Source organism: Nicotiana sylvestris, chromosome 1, assembly GCF_000393655.2.
Source record: "Nicotiana sylvestris chromosome 1, ASM39365v2, whole genome shotgun sequence".
NCBI classification, from domain to species: domain Eukaryota; kingdom Viridiplantae; phylum Streptophyta; class Magnoliopsida; order Solanales; family Solanaceae; genus Nicotiana; species Nicotiana sylvestris.
Window position 1 is genome coordinate 175,164,731 of NC_091057.1, and position 18,378 is coordinate 175,183,108.

General features: G+C 37.2%; 1 long non-coding RNA gene across 2 annotated transcripts; it reads left to right on the forward strand.

The window, feature by feature from the left end:
• The first annotated feature begins 5,547 nt into the window (after window positions 1-5,547).
• LOC138880900 (uncharacterized) lies at window positions 5,548-17,565 on the forward strand. 2 transcript variants are annotated; one of them, XR_011403371.1, is made up of 3 exons: window positions 5,548-5,783; window positions 7,058-7,122; window positions 17,292-17,565. It is a non-coding gene; the product is annotated as an uncharacterized lncRNA (long non-coding RNA). The 2 variants fall into 2 exon arrangements; XR_011403370.1 differs by having other exon boundaries at window positions 7,058-7,117.
• The last annotated feature ends 813 nt before the right edge of the window (window positions 17,566-18,378 follow it).

The window sequence follows — 18,378 nt, forward strand, 5'->3', positions numbered from 1 at the left end:
TGTCCTTAAAAGGAACTATAACTTTCCAATCTTAAGGTGGACATATGAGTCCCTTTGCACCTTAAGTTGGCCTCGCCGATAGTCGAGCCACATTGAGAGTAATCTCTCCGGTAATCGGGCCACATTGAGAGTAATCTCTCCGATAGTCGAGCCATTTTGAGAGTAATCTCTCCGGTAATCGGGCCACATTGAGAGTAATTTCTCTGATAGTCAGGCCATTTTGAGAGTAATCTCTCCGGTAGTCAGGCCACATTGAGAGTAATCTCTCCGGTAGTCGGGCCATATTGAGAGTAATCTCTCTGGTAGTCGAGCCATGAGAGTAATCTCTCCGATATTCGGGCAAGGATGAATACTCATCCCCTCACACCCCAAGATTGTCTTCTTCATGCATGGATCATCTCGTTGAACAAGAACATATCTTTCTCGCTTGACCTACAAAAAAAATGACAAAAGAAGAAAAGTACAAGAAAAGAATGAAGAAATTACCTTCTCGTCAATGCTTCTGAATCTACAAAACTAGACTCAAGTGGCTTGAGAAAACTGTGAATTGATGCTTAACGATTACAAGCACATGGGTTTATATAGATCTCCGTAGATGACCTGCAACAGTATAATATCGATGTGGGAATCACGGAAATCAGTCCTCGAAAAGAACTTGGACTGCTAAGGCGCCTCAACAAATTGTCTCTGATATGGACTCGGCGTCCAACTCCAAAAAGAAATCGATAATGCATGGTTATTTCTTTAACCAAGTAATGTTGAGACCAAATTCCATTAAACAAGGAAAGTACTTTGAAAAGAGTACAAATTGTTATAACTGAAAAGCAACGTGTCAATGGACGCTACAGCGAAGGTGCTTTTCTAAGTTAAGGAAAAGTGACATTTTCAAATTCGTTGATTAAATTCAAGTTCCAAGATATGCCTAATCAATGTGGCAATTAGCTTTTAAGTCTCATAGTCAAGTTATTTGAAGTAGTCACGATGATCTGCGTCAATTCTTTGCAAATAAAAGCACATTTGGAGGCCAAGCTTAATATTAAAATAATATTCTTTGTAGTCTTTGGTCACTTGACCTTAACTACGTGGCAGATTTAACTTAAAGTTGTCATGACTCACTTTGTCTAACATGAACTTATCTCTCACTGTGCTATTTGCTCATATGGAATGTTCATTATAAATTAAAGTCTTGGCATGGATTATAGATTAAAAGAATAAATCAGTTCAGGTTGGAAAGCTTGGAAATCGTTTAAGCATGGTACTTCAAGCCTCATCTTTTAGAAGTCAATAAGTTGATATTTTGACAAGTCTTGAAGTAGGGGCATTTGTAGGCATACAAAATTTATTGAATTTAAATCCATAAAATTAATTTGGTCTATATTTTAAATTCAAGATATATTGGTTCAAATAAATATTACGGACTAATATGATTGAATTAATTATATAAGTCCAATATATATGGATTAAATAAATAAGTCTTAATCCATTGGGCTAGAGTGATGAGCCCACTTCATCAAGCCCAAGATGTCATCTTTCTAGAGGCCCAGTTTGGTGCTACGTGTCAAATGACGTGGCACGCCAAGTCAAACGAAAGAGCCAATAGGATCGTGCCATGTGTCAAGATGACAAGGCATGCCCAGTCACACTAAAAGGCCAATGAAATCGCGCCACGTGTGCAAGTAACATGTTCTGGCCAATCAAATGCGGTCATGTCACACTTCAATTTGATTGGTCGGAAAGAGTTTGTTCTTATCACAACTCCTCCCTTCCACAACTATAAATAGGGGTCTTCATAACTCAGAAAAGACACCAGAAGTTATAACAAAAAGCAAGAAATAGCTCGTGGATCAAACGCTGCAAATTCCTCCACAAGTTTCAGGCTTCAAGTTCAAGTTCAAGAAATCAAGTGCAAGTTCAAGAACGAAGAACAAATTAAGGTCAAGTTCAAGCAATCAAGCTCAAGCTCAAGAACAAGATCATCGTTCGAGGCAACAAATACATATTCAAGATCAAGCTCAAAGACCCTTGAATTTATTTACCATTGAAAGGAAGAATCAGAGGATTCATAAAGATTGTAACACTCAAATATTCGAAATAAAATACTACGATTGTTGCGATATTTTATGGTCTTGATTTTATTTTCTCGAACCAAATTTATTGTCTACATTTAGTTCATCCAAAGTTTAATATACTAACGCAATTTTAATTTTACGTAACACGGATTATAGTAAAATATAATTTATCCAACATAAAATTATCTTTTTGAAGAAATAATTAGCTATTGAAGGCTAAATATAATTAATATTTGCTACTACTTGACGAAGTAATAAGAGAAAGAACATGAAAAAACATGCTAACGCTTAGGAAGAGAAACAAAAAAATTTTTAAAAATTGCAACGTATAAATAAAATTGCTTAGAAATTTTAATTTGAGTTCTAATCTAATGGTTATTATTTCGCCTATTTAACCATTAACGAGCTAATTTTTGAACCAGCAAAATTTACATTAATTAATCCCATAATATATGAACTAATTTCATATTATAATTAAACTCCTTTCCAACTCAATTAACATTTTTTTTATTGTATTATATTTGATATTACGCTCAATAATTAGAACAAATAACTAAAAGAATAGTTAGAGAGAGAGCCAAAGAGGGAATGTAGTTCGCTAAAAATCACACTATCAGTTTTGCAAACACAAAACTCCAAAAATGAAATATTGACTGTTTTACCATTAAAAATAGAATATGATTGGATATAGTAAGATTACTAAATATTTGAAATTTTGTATGAGTTAGCATTAACCATTCGAATCAACAAGAAAGTAAAGTATTTTTTTTATGTGAGAACAAATATTTAAGAATTAACTAATTAGCAAAATAATCCAATTTAATTTTTGTATAGATTTATCATACAAGTAAAATTATTTTTTTAAATTAATGTAATAGGCTACATATGTTGTGCCCATAAGAAGAGAATCGGCAGCAAAAGAAGTCAAAAAATAAGAAGAATATCACTTATAGTATAATATTAAGAGTCAAACTGAAAAAAATTGCTATTCATTTAACTTAATTAGTATTCTTCACTTAGCTGACATTTTTTTAGCTTTTATTTTATAACTTAAATATAAATTTTTAATATAAATATAATATATATAATTTTAAAAAAAATTATACTCATTGAATTGGATACACGCGCAACGCGCGTAGCCTAATACTAGTATGTGTGAAAAGAGCCAAAAATCATTTAAAATTAAACGGAGAGAGTAATAATTACAACAACAACAACCCAATATAATCTCACTTAGTGGGGTCTGGGGAGGGTAGTGTGTACACAGATCTTACCCCTACCCTAAGGTAGAGAAACTGTTTCCAAATAGACCCCCGAGCAACCCTTTTGTCATAACCTTGGGAGAGAGTAATAATTAGTGGGAGATAAATAACCTTGGGAGTAACAAGCATATACTCCTAAATGAGAAAGAATTAGAAAAAGGAGTAGTCGGAATATGGGATACATCATACAAGTAACCACCATCAAATTAGATTATGGTCTTTTAACATTAATTTCTTCCCTTTTCTCATTTACTAGTACGTAAGTATTACTTTTGTTGCATTGTAATTAACGGGTATTACATGTGACAGTCCTTAGGAACTATATTGAGACGCGTCGATCACCGTTCTCCCCCTTAAGTCAGTGTTAATGTATAAATACTCTATAATAGTATATAATTGAGAAATAAAAAGTTAATTCAAAACAAAGTATGGAGTAATATATATGAATCGCTACAAACTGTATAGCTTTTAACTTTGAGAAATTAAGGATATTATTTATTTTATATAAGATTATCAAATATTGTACCCTCTCGCTTTTCTCTTGAATTCGAATTTACCTTTGTGTTGGTTTCTTTTTTTTTTTTATAACAAGGATCTTATTTTATAAATATCACATAATAGTAGAGTTCATACAACCATAATTGCCCGGTGAAACATTTACTATTTGGCTATTACATATCATGTCCCGAAGGATATTTTTGTTCCCAAAATAAACAAACCTTTGTGTTGGTTTCAAGCCTATAATTAGCTCGTGAATTGGACTGAACTAACCTGGTAAAATAGTGAATCGATTAGGCCCAAGCTCATCAATAAGAATCATCTCTCCTTTGGACTCGTGGTCACGACTCAGCCGGATCCCGAACGAATTTTGAAAGGGAATTTGCCCAATGACTGTTCCAAAGTGTCCTCTTTTAAGTTTTGGTATTTAGTAAATTATACTGGGTCGTTGTTGTTGTTGTTGTATTTAGTAAATTATAGATTTACTTCAAATTACCATGAAAGGATATGGTGTAGTAGATGTGACTGGTTTTCCCTTAACCAGAGGTCTTAGGTTCGAGCTCTGGGTATGGAAAATCTTTGGTAGGGAGCGCTTCCCCCCGAATGGGCTCCTACACGACACAAATCCGGATATAGTCGGGCTCCAATGTGGATATCGGACACCGAGTAGGAAATCAAAAAATAAAAGAAAAATACTTCAAATCGTCTGCCCAAATCGTGAATATACCTACCCACGCGGGTATACTAGAGTCTATTGATGATTTTTATTACATGGAGTAGGGGAAGGAGAAATAGAGAGGGAACTACAAGGTGAAGAATCGAACCTTTACCAATAAGATAGAAAGTTCAAGTAACCGACCAATTGAACTGTTAAGATTTTCCTAGCCTATAATTTATAAATAATACTCCCTCTATCCTAATTTATGTGGCATACTTTCTTTTTAGTATGTCCCAAAAAGAATGTCATACTTTCTTGTTTATAAAAACAATTTAACTTTAAATTTCTTACTTTAACCTTAATAAAATAATTTACAGTTACACAAATATCTATAGTTTATTTCATACTATAAGTTTTAAAAGTTTCTCTTTCTTTCTTAAATGCCGTACTGAGTCAAATACTACCATATAAATTGAAACAGTGGGGTATAATTTATGACATGCTGTATTGCAAATTACAATAGTTATTGTGTGGATGATAACTAGAAGTAATTTCTGTAATGGTAAAAAAAATAAAAAAAAATAAGCTAGACATGTGGCCAGCATAAAAATATATACGTGGCACACATTCTACGATTCTCTTGTCCATTTCGGATCAGCTAAAGTTATCTAGTTGAAATATACAAAAAAAAGGTTCAATTTGTGACAGTTTCAATGCGTAGGTTATAGTAACCTCCGCGGATTACATCAAAATGTGGAGGTTAGGCAACCCCCCACAAACTGTATCAATTTAAGACGATTGTTTGCGTTAAATTGTTGCGGTTTGTATAACCTCCACGTTTTTATGAAATTTGTGGAGGTTATAAGCCAAGAAAATCGCCTCAAAAACTCTGTTTGTATTGAATATTAATCTTTTACTAAGTGATTGATATTTAATTAAGTAATAAATAACAATCAGTTATCTGAATAAGAGAATAAAATTTATATAATTCGAACATAGCCCCTAAGTGCAATGATAAATCACATTTAGCTATCCATTAATAATTGATTTCAAGATAAATTAATTTTATCTTCATAAGTTTTAGCTCTTCTTAAGAGATTATTTAGTTTTTCCCTCTCACCCTTATCCCTTATCCAACTTCCCCACTCAAATCTCTTCTCCCCACACCTGATTCAGCCCTTTTTCCCACTTTAGGGTCATTTTTCTCATTAGATCTATTCACCCCAAATACGAATCTGCAAAACAAATTCTCTGCGACTAGGTGATCGGCGTTGGGAGACCTTCTGGGTGGACTTTGTAAGTGCATTTGTCTTTTGTCTTTCAAAACAAAACACAACATCTGTTATTAGTTGTTTTACTTTAAGTTTATTTTAGTTGAACAAAAATTGCCTTTCTACTGCTATCTTTGCTGATTGCATAAAGTCATGGGCGGATCCACATAGAGAATTGTGCGTGTTCAAGCACCCATTGTCCATCCTTGGTATCGAACATATAATGTTATAAACAATTTCGCATGAAATAATGGATATATATTAGGGTGAGCAACCATTACTCAAACAGTGGGTGCTAATGATTAATGAAATCTAAATATACGCTTTGTGTGATCCGGAGTTCGATTCTTACGTAATGCACTTTTTGACTTTCTTTTTCGTCTCCCTTTAACATGACTTTTCCTTTTGTTCTTAACTTTGCCGTTCTTTTTCAACTCATTTAGTTCATCGTGGCACAAAAAGAAAATATATTCAATTTACCATCACCAAATTTGACAGCTTATATTGTGGTTTGGGATCCTCACAATAATGATAATATTTAAGAAAATATGGATATTTATATTTTTCGTCACTCACCATATCGGGGTGGAATGGATGAAATGGAGGTTAGTGTCTGGAGTCATGTGTGACAAGAAGGCGCCACTGAAACTTAAAGGTAAGTTCTATAGAGCGATAATTAGACCGGCCATGCTATATGGGGCTGAGTGTTGGCCAGTCAAAAATTCTCATATCCAGAAGATGAAAGTAGCCGAATTGAGATAGATGTGTGGGCACACTAGGCTGGATAAGATTAGGAATGAAGATATTTAGGAGAAGGTGGGCGTGGCTCCCATGGGCAACAAGATGCGGGAAACGAGGCTTAGATGGTTCGGGCATGTGCAGAGGAGGAGCCTAGATGCCCCGGTTATGAGGTGTGAACGGTTGTCTTTGACAGATACAAGGAGAGGTATAGGGCGGCCTAAGAAATATTGGGGCGAGGTGATAAGGCAAGACATGGCGCAACTTCAGATTTTCGAGGACATGACCCTCGATAGGGAGGCGTGGAGGTCGAGCATTAGGGTTGTAGGTTAGAGTTTAGTTAAGCTTTTTTCTTCGTTGTTCTGGCTAGTCTAATAGTGTTTTATATAAGACTGCTAGCGGTTATTGTTCCATCACACTTTCTATTTTTTGTTTATTATTTTTTTACTTTTATATTATATTTTATTTTTAATTTTTATTATTGCCATAATTATTGTCCTTCCACTTATTTGTTGTCACTTGGTGTTGATCTTATTTGTATGTTTTCTGTTGTTGTTACAGATTTTTTATTTTTAAGCCAAGGGTCTCCCAGAAATAGTCTCTCTACCTTCATGGATAGGGGTAAGGTCTGCATACAGTCTACCCTCTCTAGACCTCACTAGTGGAATTATTACTTGGTTGTTGTTGTTGTATTTTTTTGTCACTCAATTTCTGTTTTATCCGTATTAAATATAAGTGGTTCGGAAATTTTATCTGTGTTGTTTAAAACGTATTTAATCCATTCATATTGTTAACCCTCAAAAACATATAACAATTGAATTTATATGTGGTTTTAAGGATACACGGATTAATTCAATACAAATGATAAACAATGTTAGATTAAACAGAGAAAGTGTCATGACCTAAATCGATGGGCCACGACGGGTGCCTGAGTCTTACCTGTCAAACATCCCTAAGCATGCGTCTAGGATATGAACTTGTATAACATATGTTGAATTACGAAGATAACATACATGAAATAAACATGCCAACAAGGAATATGTACGTATACATGCAAAATACAGCGGGCGAGCCAGCAAGACTGCTATAGCCAACTACACATCCAATAACTGAAAGCCGACAATGCCACTTACAACCCAACTAGACATACTATCTACATACCTCTAATAAAAACATAACTGTACAAAGACGGGACTGAGCCACATCATACCTATATACATACATATATATATATACAAACGTATCATATCAAAATCAAAGCAGCTCCAGATCAAGTGGAGCACGCCAACTCTCGCTGATCAGGGATCCTAAGAAAGGGGACCATCAGCTTTCCTACCTGCACATAGGGGCGTGGAACGCAGGCCCCGTGAAATAGGGCGTCAGTACAAAAAATGTACTGAGTATGTAAGGCATGAATATTAGTACGTAAAAGACATAGATGAAACATGGAATAAGGAAACACATCTTTAAATCTGAATAACTTTGTAAATTTGAAACGTTTATAATGTCATGCACGTGCGTATAAATGTCGTGCCATGCATAGGTGTGGGTGTACATAATATCATCAAGCCACTGAGGGCATCCCATCGTATCGTCTCGGCCACTGTAGGCAACATCATCAACATATACCAGCTGATCAGGTGGTGGTGCGTACGCCGGAACATTTTCTCATATCTCATATACATATATTTACATATATACGCGTATATAACGTCATCTGGTCATAGGTCAATGCACATATATAAATGAGTGAAATGTATGAAAAATATGTAATAATCTCAATATTCCTTCCGGATAAACTTTTTCAACCGTGTATTATTCTGAGACCCATGAATAGAAGATAATAATATTTTTCATGGGGAATCAAGAATATAGATACCCATAGTATCTCTATGAATAGAGTAATTTATGGAAACTGTGCATTTGCTCGTTTCTTTAGTATAATTCGGAACATGCCAAAAGAAAGAAGAGATGGCCTTAACATACCTGTTTCTTGAATTATTTGAATGAATCTGCTTTTGCAAAATATGGACGAAATTCTGCTTGAATCTCTTAAAATTTTGAAACGAAATTTGGTTGCTCTTTGAAATTCCAATCGAAATGTTGGCTAAAGATTTTGGACGAAATGACTCTGCTTCTAGCGTCTTTGGTTTGAAACCAAAGACAAAATGTGCTTTCATATAATGAATTGCTTACTAAGTTTCCTAGATAATGATCACAAGTCTTATTTGCTAAGATTTAAATTTAAGTCATGTCTTGATTGTATTCATAAGGAGCCATTTGGCAAAAGTGACTACTTAGTCATTTTCAATTTTGTGGCTTCTTGCCACGTTTGGGGGGTTATTTTATTAATTATTTATCCATTTATTAATTAAATGGGTAATGTCCTGTTACCCGATAATTAATCAATTACCCGCATAATTTAAAAATTACCACAAATTACTTAAAATTCTATTTATTTTTAAAATACTTCATATATACTTTATATATTATATTATCGTAGTTATATAGTACCTTGCATGGTACTAGTTCATAATTATCGGGTATTATTGCTCGACCCATATTTTATTCCAATTTGGTCACTTTCAGCGAAATTCGTTTTCTTTAATCCGTGTACCCATTTATCCTTCATAACACTTATTTATCGCTTGTTATAAATAACATAAGTACGTTAATGTCAAGATGATCTCATCCCCGAGTCTACGTCGGTTAATTGAAAACGAAATTTTAACGTACGTAAAATGAGAGAAGTAACATCTTTCCCCCTTAGAAACATTCGCCCTCGAATGTTCAATTCCCCGTGATCCATATAACTTTGGCAGGGTCGCCTTTGTAACAAATACTACTACCAACTCTCCCTCTATAAGCTTAATAATCCAACGCCACACCGGATCATAATTATGAATAATGACAATTGCCTCACATGACAACGACAATAACCAACATAAGAATTTATACACGTATCTTATGATTATGACGTCTCAGTCGGACCCTTCTCTGGAGGAGGAAATAAGTAGGGATATCTAGACTTCATGTTTTCCTCGGCCTCCTAAGTCATTTCTTCCACATTGTTGTTTCTCCAAAGTACTTTTACGGAGGCTACCTCCTTATTTCGCAGCTTGCGGATTTGTCGGTCTGGGATGGCAATCGGAACTTCCTCGTATGATAAATTCTCTGTAATCTGTACATCATCCGTGGGCATCACTCAGGTAGGATCGCCAATGCACTTCCGTAACATAGATACGTAAAAAACCGGATGGACAGACTCCAACTCCGAGGGCAATTCTAACTCATAATCTACTTGGCCCACTTTCCGAATGATCCTATAAGGCCCAATATACCGTGGGCTAAGTTTGCCTTTCTTGCCAAACCTCATCACACCCTTCATAGGTGATACTTTTAAGAATACCCAGTCATCAACCCCGAACTTTAAATCTCGTCATCGCACGTCAGAATATGAATTCTGACGACTCTGAGCTGTCAATAGTCGATCCCGGATAAGCTTTACTTTTTATATGGCTTGCTGAACCAGGTTTGGCCCGTATAATCCAGATTCTCCAACATCAAGCCACCCTATGGGCGACCTATACTTTCGTCCGTAAAGATCTTCGTATGTAGCCATGTGAATACTAGAATGGTAACTATTATTATATGCGAACTCAATAAGCGGCAGATGATGATCCTAGCTACCTTTGAAGTCTATTACACAAGCTTGTAACATATCCTCCAGTATTTGAATAGTACGTTCAGCCTGTCCGTCTGTCTGGGGATGAAATGTTGTACTAAGACTTAATTGAGTCCCCAATACTTTTTGGAAGGACCTCTAGAAGTTAGCTGTAAATTGAGCTTCTCTATCCGAGATAATAGATACAGGGACACCATGCAGTCGTACTATCTCCTTAATATAAAGCCTTGCATAATCCTCTAACGAATAAGTAGTTCTAACGGGCAGAAAATGGGCTGACTTTGTAAGCCTATCAACAATCACCCATATCGAATTGAACTTACATTGGGTACGAGGTAAGCCTGCGATGAAATCCATATTGATTACTTCCTATTTCCAAGTAGGAATTTCCATAGCCTGCAATAATCCACCGGGTTTTTTATACTTAATCTTAACCTGCTAAAAGTTAGGACACTGGGCAACAAATTCTGCTATATCCTTTTTCATTCCGTCCCACCAATACACTTCCCTGATATCATGATACATCTTTGTTGCTCTTGGATGGATAGAATAGCGAGAATAGTAAGTTTCTCCCATAATTCGCCGACGCAGCCCTGCAACATTAGGCACACATAATCGTCTTTGATATCTGAAGACCCCATCTTCTGTAATTTCAAACGGTGTCTTCTCCTTCTGAAGGGTGGTATCCCTATAGAACTAACACAGGGTCTTTGTACTAGCATTCCTTTACTTCAGTTACTAAAAAGGATGTTGTCGTATCCTGAAGAGTAATTCCAACGTCACCTGAGTCCAGTATCCAAACTCCAAGACTAGCTAGCTGATGAACCTTATGGGATATTCCCCTCTTTTCTAGTTGTAAATACCACAGGCTACCCTTAGATCTACAGTTGAGGGCATTGACTACTACGTTCGCCTTCCCCGGATGGTATAAAATATCAACGTCATAGTCTTTAAGTAGCTCCAACCATCTCCTTTGACGAAGATTCAATTCATTTTGCTTGAAGATGTACTGGAGGCTCCTATGGTCCGTATAGATATCAACATGAATGCCATACAAGTAGTGCCTCCACATCTTTAGTGCATGAATCACCGCAACTAATTCTAAATTGTGGGTCGGGTAGTTCTTCTCATGATTTCTTAGTTGTCTAGAAGCATAAGCCACAACCTTACCATGTTGCATCAGCACACAACCTAATCCAATGCCTGAAGCGTCACAATAGATAACGTAACCATCAGTTCTTTCTAGAAGCGTTAGAACCGGTGCTGACGTTAATCTGTCCTTTAATGCCTGGAAACTCCGTTCGCAAGCATCGGTCCATTGAAACTTTGCTCCCTTCTGAGTTAACTTTGTCAAAGGTGCTGAAAAGGAAGAAAATCCTTCCACAAATCTCCTGTAATAACCTGCCAAACCGAGAAAGCTATGAACCTTCATCGGTGTTGTGGGTTTAGGCCAAGTCTTTACTTCCTCAATTTTTTGTGTATCCACCCGAATGCCTTCAACCGAAATGATATGCCCCAGGAAAGTTACAGAGTTCAACCAGAATTCACATTTAGAAAATTTTGCAAACAACTTCCTTTCTTATAGAACTCTGAGCACAGTACGCAGATGATCAACATGCTCATCCTTTGAACGAGAATACACCAATATATCATCGGTAAATACAATTACAAACAGATCTAAAAAAGGCCTAAACACACGGTTTATCAAATTTATGAATACTGCTGGGGCATTGGTCCGACCGAACGATATAACCTGAAATTCAAAGTGCCCATATCTAGTCCTGAATGTTGTCTTCGAAATATCTTCATCCTTAACCCTTACTTGATGGTACCCAGACCTCAAGTCTATTTTTGAAAAATACTTGGCACCTTGCAACTGATCAAATAAATCATCAATTCTCAGGAGCGGGTACTTATTCTTGATCGTCACCTTATTCAACTGCCTATAATCAATACACATTCGTAAGGAACCATCTTTCTTTCTCACAAACAAAATAGGTGCTCCCCACGGTGACGCACTAGGTATGATAAAACCTTTTTCAAGCTAGTCCTTTAGTTGTTTTTTCAACTCTTTCAGCTCTGCGAGGGCCATTCTATAAGGAGGAATATATATTGGGTGAGTATCTGGTAGTAGGTCAATAGAAAACTCAATTTCTCGCTCTGGCGGGAGACCCGGAAGCTCATCGGGGAAAACATCGGGAAACTCATTCACCACAGGGATGGACTAAATGGTTGGTGACTCCACTTCCACATCCTGAACCCGAACTAAGTGATAAATACAACCCTTTCTAATCATCTTCCTTGCCTTGAGGTAGGAAATAAATTTTCCTCTCGGCGATGCCGTATTACCTTTCCACTCCAAAATAGGCTCCCCTAGAAATTGAAATCGGACTGTCATTGCTCTACAATCAACGTTGGCATGACAAGAAGCCAACCAATCCATACCCATTATAACATCAAATTCTACCATATCTAACTCGATTAAGTTTGCTACGGTAGATCTACTATTATACAACCCATATATACTTGCTTAGCTATCACCGAGTCCCCAACAGGTGTAGATACCTCAAAAGGTTTAACCAATTCAGGTTTTATTCCAAACTTACCAGCAACTAACGGAGTAACGTATGATAAGGTGGAACCTGGGTCAATCAGTGCATATATTCATATGAGGAGACTGATAATATACCTGTAACAACATCAGGCGATGACTCCTGGTCCTGTCGTCCTGCCAACGCATAAATGCGGTTTTGAGGGCTGCTCGAGCTAGATTCTCCGACTCTGCCTCTACCACGACTCATTGGTGCTTGGGGACCTTGCCCAGGGGGGCGTACTAATGATGACGAACTAGCTGCAGATCCCGACGGCTGAGCTATGCTTGCATCATCTCTCATCGAACAATCCCTCATAACGTGGCCCGTATAACGACAAGTATAACAAACACCTAAATCCATATGGCACTTCCTGGTATGCTGCTTACCGCATTGAGTACATCGTGGCAAGGGTGGCCTCATCTAATTTGACTCACCCCTATATTGAGAACCTAAGGCCCTGAAATTCTGACCAGACCCTGAATATGTAGAACGATCAAATCTCTTACTACCAAACTGAGGGGGCGCGCTAGCCGAGGGCTGGGATAGATACCTCGAGTACTGCTGCCTCTGACCACCTCAAAACTCACCAGAAGGACCCGAAGACCTCGCTCTCTTATTCTGGGCCCTATCATGCTCACGATCAGCCCTCTGTTTCTGTTTACGCTCCTCTACACCCTAAGTGTATGCTTGAATACGAGAAATATCCATGTCCGGCTGAAGTGAGACCGACATACAATCGTTAAGCAAGTAAGGCCCTAATCTCATCACAAACCGGTGAACCCGATCCTCCATCTTAGATACAATAGTGGGAGCATACCTAGCCAACGAATCAAACTGAATATTGTACTACCGAACACTCATGTTACCCTGCCGAAGGGTCATGAACCTATCAACTCTAGCCCGTCTAAGCTCTGGTGGCAAATAATGACGAATAAAAGCTTTTGTAAACTCCTGCCATACCGCTGGAAGGGCATCCTCACCTCTGGACAATTCCCAGGATTCGTACCAATTAACTGCAACATATCGGAGTCTATAGGAAGCTAGCTCAACAGATTCAGTCGCAGTGGCCTTTATTACCCGTAACGTCCTCTGCACTCTATCAATAAATACCTGAGAGTCCTCGTTTGGATCTGCTCTAGTGAATATCGGAGGGTCTAAATTAATAAAGTCACGAACCTTCGCACTCACGGACCTATCTGCGTGACCAATACCTACTTCCTGACGTCGAGCCTATGCGGCTAATAATAAGGTCAATAACTGAATAACATCTCTCATCTCCTGACCCGGTGCATCCGGCTAAGGTGCTGAATGTACAGGGGTAGGCGCTAGAGCTGGTGCCCCTCGGAGCTCTTCTGGAAAGGGCGGGGTATGTGAAGTCTGAGATGGAACCTCACCATGAGACTCTCCCCGATCTTTGGTAACTTGTGGCACTTGACTAGTAGTCTCACCAGCCATGAACTTTCCCTTTTAGGTGGTCGACTCTTTGGAGGCATCGCGGAAAATATAGCATATTGTTAGGAACATGAATTCTTGTATCGCACGATCTGAGATAAAAAGAGAGGATAACATCCTATATGTCCTGTAGCCTCCTGTTTATAAGTGTGGTGTACGACACACCCATAAACAAGACTTTACTAAACACAGTCTGTAGACAACCCTAGGACAGAACTACTCTGATACCACTTTTGTCACTGTGAGCACGTGATTTTTTCCCTATATGAGAATTACTCCCAAAAAATTCCAAAAATAAAACAATTTTTTGATTGTTTGCAATTGTTGTGAATTTTGTGTTACTTTTCTTGTATTGTTTGCATTTTGTCTGCGCATGTTTATTTGCTAAATTAATAAAAAATACAAAAATATGTCGCATTTGCATTTAGGATTTAGGTTTGCAATTATGAGTAATTAAGTTTGTTTTACAAGAATGAAAATTACAAAAATAGGCATCTTTTGCATTTTTAGCATTTAATGTCCAAATTGTGTGATTGTATTTTAATTGTCATTTCATTTTATATGATAATTGTTGCTAGGAATTAATTAGTATTTTTAATAAGTTAATTTAGTTTGTAACTTAATTTAGAATTTTAGTTTTAGAAAGTAAAAGAAAAGAAGCAATAAAAGAGGAAGAAAATCGGATTGGCCACCTTCTAATTTAAATCAACCATGGCCCAAACCATATAAACTCCTACCGTGTCGACCCGACCCGGTCCGCCCCATAACCCCAAGCAAACACCCCCCACCCTTTCTTCCATTTGGATTTTGTTTTGAGAAAAACCCTAAAAAAACTAAAGTCACCCGCCCCCCCTCTCTTCTTCTTCTTCTTCTTCTTCTTCAACCTCCTATGGCTGCCCTTCTGCTGCTGCTTCACCAGCCCACGACAAACAACACCCCTCTCCGTCATCATTCTTTCATCTACACATACAGCACTCCGTTCGTCTAAGTCGCGAGCACCACCCAAACCCGCCATTGCTTTTGTTACATCCACCAAACGATGAACCTCCGTCGACCACCCTTTCTGCTTCACTTCCTTCGTCTCTGAGCTTTGCCATCCTCGTCGCCTCCATCGTCGGAAAAACCAGCAAGCGACCACCATCGCTTCTGCTACGACCAGCCATCGACGACCAAGCTCCCATGGCTGCTGCTCCTTCTTCTTCTTCATCCCCATAGGCTAAACGACCTCACGTCCAAACGACCCTTCCAGCGTCGCCCAACCAGCAGCCCCGTCGTCGTCGTCACGTCCAAACCACCATTGTTGCTGCCCTCCCCCATCCGCCATTAACGAGCAGCAGTGTTGTTGCGTTGCTGCTCCTTCTTCTTTGTCCGAGCTCATCCATGAACACCACTCAAGCCACCATTGCTGCTGCCTTCGCCGAGCTCACCCCAAGTCGCCGGAAAAACCATCAACTTCCCCGTCCGCGACAAGCAGCGTTGTTGCTGTTGTTGTTGCTTCTTCTTCGTCTTCTTTTTCTTCACCATGACTGCCTCGTCGAGGTCCAGTCTGAGTTCGTCAAGGTTAAAGAGAAGGTGGGTTTTCATTGAAGTCGAGATCCATTAGGTCGTTGGCAGTCTTGGTTCGAGTTCGTCGTTGTTCATTTCCGGTTAGTTGGTTTAAGTTTCATTTCTGTCCGTATTTTGTTTGATATTCTCAGATTTGAAATCAGTAAATGTTTGATTCCTTTCTTGTTCGTTGTTTTTCATTTCTTGATTATTTCTTCGGTTTGTTTTCATTCATTTGTTTTTGTTTAGTTTTAATATAGCAGGGTGTTAGTTTAATCGTTTGAATCATTCATCTTTGTTGTTTAATTTAGATTTAATTCGTGTTCATTTTTTGTTTGAAGTTCGTTTTTAATCCAGTGATTTAATGTGAGTTTATGTTTTGGTTTTTAATTTTTTGATTTAGTTTGAATCATTCATCTTTGTTGTAATGTTGTTGGATTTAATTTGAAGATCAATTGATTATTGAGGTTAGTGATTTGAATCTGTTTATTTGTTTTGTTTAAGTTTAATTTGAATTTGATCTCAATGATTTGAATATACTTGTTTGTTATTGTTGTTGAATCTGAAAGTAGGTTTGTTGTTAAAAAATATTGTTCAGTCAAAATAATTCCAGTTGTTTCTTTGTTGTTCATCATTTAGTTTGAATTTGTTGATTGAATTTGATTAGAAATTGGTTATAGCTGCTGTATTTTGGTTAGAATTGATTAGGTGAATTGGTTATAGCTGATGGGGGTAGAATGGTAAATTGCAGTATTTTCAGGGGTAGAATGGTAATTTCAGAGGGGTATTTTTGGAGTTGAAAATTTGAACAATTATTTAATCTGAGTGTTCCGTCTACTAGGTACTAGTAATATTAAATTAATACATTTTTAATACGTAGTGGGGGACAAGACATAATGGTGGGGAATTAATACATTATTTAATATAGTGGGGGACAAAGCATGCGGTAGTGGAGAATAATGAAATTAAATAAGGAAAAGATATGTGTTAGTGGGAACTAATATATTTGTTTAATATAATGGGGGACAAAACATTAAGTAGTGGAAGTTAAAGGGGGATAGGTGGAAGATGGTGAGATTTTTAATTTTAAATGCTTGAAGTTTGGCTATAAATAAGGGGTATGGATATTAGGGGGGAATTTCGAAAATATTGAAAGGGGATAGGGGATTGACTGAATATTGAGAAAACATTTCGAAGGAGATTCGAAAGAGAGAGTAGTATACACCCGATATGCAATCTGCATACACTGGATATACATAGGGGTCAAGATTTAAAGGTTAAACATTAACTGGTCTTTCAATCTAAAAAAGATTTACTTTGTTTCTGCCCGTTGATTGTTGTTGGTGTTTCGGGATTTTCATTTGATTTGTTTCCTTGAGTTTGGTTGGTTATTTGCTACTACTTCACTGGTTGTTGCTGGATTTCTGCTCGTTTTTTTTAAATCTGTTGTTGGGTGTTGTTGTTGTTGTATGCTACTGCATTCCTGCTAATCTTCCTTTTCTTTTGCTTCCAATATCAGGTACACAACTGACACATTGGTTACTGTAAACTGAAACATAAAGCATGAATATGAAATGAATAGTTGAAGTTCTGAATTTATCTTAGTTATATTCTGAATTTTATTTGTATATATACATTATTTAGCTTCCTCTAATCAGAATCATGTAGTTGTTTAATATATATAATGGAACATCTGACAATAGCTTAGTGGACGAACTGTCTATGTATTGCCTAAAAAATAAATAAATGGTGTAGTAACTTTGTCCAGTTAGTTCGCTATTGTTGGATGATTATCATGTCTCAAAAAGCATGTTAGCTGATTTAGACTATTCTTAAACATTCAACAATTAGCTCATTAAATGAATAGACCGTTTCGGAACTTGTAGGAATATTGTTTAGCTAGATACTATTGGTTAATTTCAGCATGTAAATGGTCTATGATTAAATTAGATTGCCAAGTTTTTTTTTTAATTTAACAACTGGTAAGCGTGTAAATAAATTAGGACCTTTTCTCTTTCATTTTTTAGAGACAAATTTAATAGAAAAAATGTAGGCACTTTAGGATTATCCTTTTAAAATAAATGAGATGAGTCTCGCCCAATAAAACGCACAAGTTGCGGGGCCCTCAATAAATGGTTAATAATTGTATAGACTTCGGGATCGGTCGTTTAGCAAATTTCATGGCCTTACCCAAAATAATGATACGCTAGTCGCTTTAGGCGCGCTTTTAACAATTTATTTTCTTAAACTCGGGTGCACATTTATGTGACCCAAATCCAAATCTCAATAGAGTCGAAATATGTTGGTAACCATGGGTACATTGATGTGACGTGGTTCGAGATATATTTTCACGATGTTGCAATTCTCGATAAAAATGGTCTATGATAAAAGCGGTTAAAAGTTAAAATTCGCACATATGTTCAACATGTATTGTATCAGATAATCAAGCCGAATATGACAGTTGAGCGACCGTGCTAGAACCACGGAACTCGGGAATGCCTAACACCTTCTCCCGGGTTAACAGAATTCCTTATCCGGATTTCTGGTGCGCAGACTGTTAAACAGAGTCAATATTTTCCTCGATTCGGGATTCAACCGGTGACTTG